The sequence below is a fragment of the Dipodomys spectabilis genome, unplaced genomic scaffold (assembly GCF_019054845.1).
Source record: "Dipodomys spectabilis isolate Male_0828 unplaced genomic scaffold, ASM1905484v1 ptg000118l, whole genome shotgun sequence".
Lineage (NCBI taxonomy): Eukaryota > Metazoa > Chordata > Mammalia > Rodentia > Heteromyidae > Dipodomys > Dipodomys spectabilis.
This window is the reverse complement of record NW_024870795.1, coordinates 1847352-1852318: the sequence shown is the minus strand read 5'-3', so window position 1 is coordinate 1852318 and position 4967 is coordinate 1847352. Positions and strand designations below refer to the sequence as shown.

Genomic DNA, 4967 nt, shown 5'->3' with positions numbered 1-4967 from the left:
TAGTGTATCTAGTACCCACATATTAGTTTATTTAATCTAGGAAGTAGAAATTAATAACTTTTTTTTAACAGTTGGGGAAGTTAAGTCACAGTGGCACAAGGACAGTTGAAAGTGACAGAGCTGAAAAGAACTTCTACAGGCCAACAAAACAGTCAACAACACAATTAAAAAATAGGCAATGGGCTAGGAAGGTGGCTCGGTGGTAGAGTGCTAGCCTTGAGCTGAAGAGCTGAGGGACAGTGCCAGGCCCAGAGTTCAGGCCCCACGACCGGACCCCCCCAAAAAAAAAAAAAAGGCAAAATGCCAGATGCCAGTGGCTCATGCCTCTAATCCTAGCTAATCAGAAGGCTGAGAGCTGAGGATTGCAGTTCAAAGTCAGTCTGGGCAAGAAAGAATGTGAGACTCTTATCTCCAATTAAACACCAGAAAACCAGAAATGGCACTGTGGCTCAAATGGGTAGAGTACTAGACTTGAACAAAAGAGTTCAAGAAGCCGGGCAGGGCTGGGAAGGTGGCTCAGTGGTAGAGCGCTTGCCTTGCATGCATGGGCACTGGGTTCGATTCCTTAGCACCACATAAGCAAAAAGAAAAAAGCCAGAAGTGGTGCTGTGGCTCAAGTGGTAGAGCGCTAGCCTTGAGCTGAAGAGCTGAGGGACAGCGCCCAGGCCCAGAGTTCAGGACCCATGACTGGACCCAAAAACAAAAAACAAAACAAACAAAAAAAAAAGAAGCCAGCCGGGCACTGGTGGCTCACGCCTGTAATCCTAGCTACTCATGAGGCTGAGATTTGGGAGATGAGAAGGGATAGGAAGAGGAAACAAAGGAGGAGGCAACAATGCTTGATAAGAAATGTACTCATTATCTTGCCCATGTAATTGTAACTCCTCTGTATATTTTCACAATATAAAAAAAAAAGAGGCCGAGATCTAAGGTTCTCAGTTCAAAGCCAGCCCAGACAGGAAAGTCCGTGAGACTCTTATCTCCAATAAACCACTAGAAAACTGGAAGTGGTGTTGTGGCTCAAGTGGTAGAGCACTAGCCTTGAGCTGAAGAGCTGAGGGACAGCGCCCAAGCCCAGAGTTTAAGCCCCACAACTGACAAAAAAAAAAGTTAAACACAGAAACACTATAGATCCAGCAGCCATTCTTCATTATTATTATTATTATTTTATTATTATTTTGGTTGGTCATGGGGCTTGAACTCTAGGCCTGGATGCTGTCCCTCAGCTCTTCAGCTTAAGGTGTGCACTCTACCACTTAAGCCACACTTCCACTCTGGTTTTCTGGTGGTTGATTGAAGATAAGAGTCTCACAGACTTTCTTGCCCACGCTGGCTTTGAACTGTAATCCTCAGATCTCAGCTTCCTGAGTAGCTGGGATTACAGGTATAAGCCACCGATGCCTGAATTTTTTTTTATTGTGGGACTTGAACTCAGGGCCTGGGTACTACTGTCCCTGAGCATTTTCACTGAAGGTTAGCGCTCTACCACTTTGAGCCACAGTACCACTTCCTGTTTTCTTTTCTTTTCTTTTTTAAATTGTAGATAATAGTCTCACAGACTCTTCTGCCCACATTAACATTGAACGGTGATCTACAGATCTCAGCTTCCTGAGTAGCTGGGATTACAGGTATAAGCCACCGATGCCTGAATTTTTTTTTATTGTGGGACTTGAACTCAGGGCCTGGGTACTACTGTCCCTGAGCATTTTCACTGAAGGTTAGCGCTCTACCACTTTGAGCCACAGTACCACTTCCTGTTTTCTTTTCTTTTCTTTTCTTTTTTAAATTGTAGATAATAGTCTCACAGACTCTTCTGCCCACATTAACATTGAACGGTGATCTACAGATCTCAACATCCTGAGTAGTTAGGATTACAGGCATGAGTCACCAGCACACTCAGTGCTGTTTTTATTATTTTATTTTATATATTTTACCAAGGCTTTAATTCAGGGATCTTGAGGTCACTTGCTTTGCTTGCTTAGCTGGCCTTCTACACTTGAGCCATACTTCAAGCCCACCTTTTTTTTTTTTTTTTTGGTCAGTTTTGGGGCTTGAATTCAGGGCTTGGGCACTGTCCCTGAGCCTCCTTGTGCTTGAGACTAAAACTCTACCACTTGAGCCACAGCACTACTTCTGGTTTTTGAGTGATTAATTGGAGATAAGAGTCTCATGGATATTTTTTGCCTGGGTTGACTTTGAACCACGATCCTCAGATCTCAGCCTCCTGAGTAGCTAGGATTACAGGGGTGAACCGCCAGTGTCCGCCCAAGCCCACTTTTTTTTTTGTTTTTAGATTTTGTTTTATTGTAAAGATGCTGGACAGAGTAAGGCTATGAGTACATTTCTTGTCCGGCATTATTACCCCTTCCCTTGTTGTTCTCCCACTATCCCTTCCCTCCACCATCTCCCTCACTCCTCCCCCCGCCCCCACCCCACTCGAAGTTATAAAGTTAATTTCCAATATACTGTCTTGTGGGTATCATTGTTGCAATGGGTCACCCTGTGTCCTGGTTTCAGCATTTGAAAATGTGGAACACTTCACAAATTTACATGTCATCCTTGCCCAGGGACCATGCTAATCTCCATGCTAATTGTTCCAATTTTAGTATTTGTGCTGCTGAAGTAAGGACTAAGCCCACCTTTTTAAACAATTGTTATTATAAAGGTGAGGTACGGAAGGGTTACAGTTACATAAATCAGGTAATGAGTACATTTCTTTTTGGACAATGTCACCCAACCCAGCTTTTTGATAGTTATTTTGGACATGGAGTCTTGAGAACTTTCCTGCCCAGGTTGGCTCTGAACCTTAATCCCTGGGATCTCAACCTTCTTTTTTTTTTTTTTTTTTTTTTTTGGGTCTGGTTGTGGGGCCTGAACTCTGGGCCTGGGCGCTGTCCCTCAGCTCTTCAGCTCAAGGCTAGCACTCTACCACTTGAGCCACAGCGCCACTTCCGGCTTTTTTCTTTTTGCTTATGTGGTGCTGGAGTCGAACCCAGGGCCTCATGCATTCAAGGCAAGCACTCTACCACTGAGCCACCTTCCCAGCCCCTCTCAACCTTCTTAGTAGCTACTGGCACTCAGCCAGCAATTCCACTTGTAGGTACATGCCCCGAAGAACTGAAAGCATGAACAAACAGAACCCCGTGCGAGCCCAAACTGGCTTTGAACCATGATTCTCAGATCTCAGACTCCTGAGTAGTTAGGATTACAGGCGTGAGCTACCAGTGCCTAGTTTGGCTTTCTTTTTTTAAAAAAACTTTTGGCCTCCCATCTTAATTATCAGGGGCCACATAATGTACAAACCTCTCTGAGCCACATGGCTGCTTTTTATGCTATAAGGCCAGTTGCTCCAGGAGGAAAATGAAGGGACGAAGTAATTTATTATATATAATATTTAGTTATTAAATAGTTTACAAAAGGGTTTTAATTCCTGAAGTCAGGTTATAAGTATAACGCATCTTCTCCATCTTTCCCTCTCCCATCCTTGCCCTCAGATTACAAAGTTCAATATTTACATAATGTACACTGAATATAATGACTGCATTTTTTTTGGGGGGGGGTCTGGTCGTGGGGCCTGAACTCTGGGCTTGGGTGCTGTCCCTCAGCTCTTCAGCTCAAGGCTAGTGCTCTACCACTTGAGCCACAGCACCACTTCCAGCTTTTTTTGCTTATGTGGTGCTGAGGAATTGAACCCAGGGCCTCATGCATGCAAGGCAAGCACTCTACCACTGAGCCACCTTCCCAGCCCATATGACTGCATTCGCTCACTCTTCCTCCCTCCAGTCTTGTGTGCCCCCTTCTTTTGCCTCCCCATCCCCCAACTTGGAGAACATGTTTCAGCTTCCTGCTATGCATTTTGTTAAATGTTAGTTGTTCAGAGGAGTTACACACACCATTGAATTCCTCCCTTTTGGTCAACTTGTGTTTATATGCCTATAACCTGACCTGTAAATGTTATCAAGATATGACATGATATATCATGACTTGTGAGGGAAAATATGCACTGTCTCTCTGAAACTGACTTACTTCACTTAACATAATTTTTTTCTAGGTCTTTTTCCTTGAAAATACATTATTTTTTTCTGATAGAGGAGGAAAATTCCATTGTGTACATGAACTACATTTTCTCTTTCTTTTTTTTTTTTTTTGGTCAGTTGTGGGGCTTGAACTCTGGGCCTGAGCACTGTCCCTGCGTTCTTCAGCTTAAGGCAAGAGCTCTACCTCTTGAGCCACAGCACCACTTCTGATTTTCTAGTGGTTAATTGGAGGTAAAGAGTCTCACAGACTTTCCTGCCCAGGCAGGCTTTGAACCTTGATTCTCAGATCTCAGCCTCCTGACTAGCTAGGATAATAGGCGTGACCCACTGATGCCCAGCTAGGACCACATTTTCTTGATCCACACATCTGTTGTAGGGCATCTGGGCTGTTTGCATAACTTGGCTATTGTAAACAGTGCAGCAACGAACATGGGTGTGCAAGTGTCTTTACCAGATCCTCACTTGCAATGATCTGGGTAGATGCCCAAGAGTGGTATAGGGTGTTTAGTTTTGTTTTGTTTTGAGGAGTCACCAAACAGCCTTCCAGAGTAGTCATACTCATTTACATTCCCACCAACAGTGTAATGGAATTCTTTTCTCCCCACCAGCATCATTATTTATTTATGTATGTATGTATGTATGTATGTATGTATTTTTGCTGGTCCTGGGTCTTGACCTCTGGAACGAGGTGCTGTTCTTAGGCTTCTTTTGCTCAAGGCTAGCACCTACCACTTGAGCCACACTGCTACTTTTGGCTTTTTCTGTGAGTAACTGGAAATAAGAGATTCATGGACTTCCTGCCCAGGCTGGCTTTGAACCATGATCCTCACATCTCAGACTCCTGAGTAGCTATGATTATAGTCATAAGCCACTGGTGCCTGGCCTGTTGTTTGTATTCTTGATGATGGCCATTCTAACTGGGGTGAGGTG

General features: G+C 44.0%; 1 non-coding gene across 1 annotated transcript; it reads right to left on the bottom strand.

Annotated features, from left to right (window-relative positions):
• Window positions 1-2522: 2522 nt before the first annotated feature.
• Window positions 2523-2630, bottom strand: LOC122115359. Its single transcript, XR_006148759.1, has one exon. It is a non-coding gene; the product is annotated as a U6 spliceosomal RNA (small nuclear RNA).
• Between the last annotated feature and the right edge of the window lie 2337 nt (window positions 2631-4967).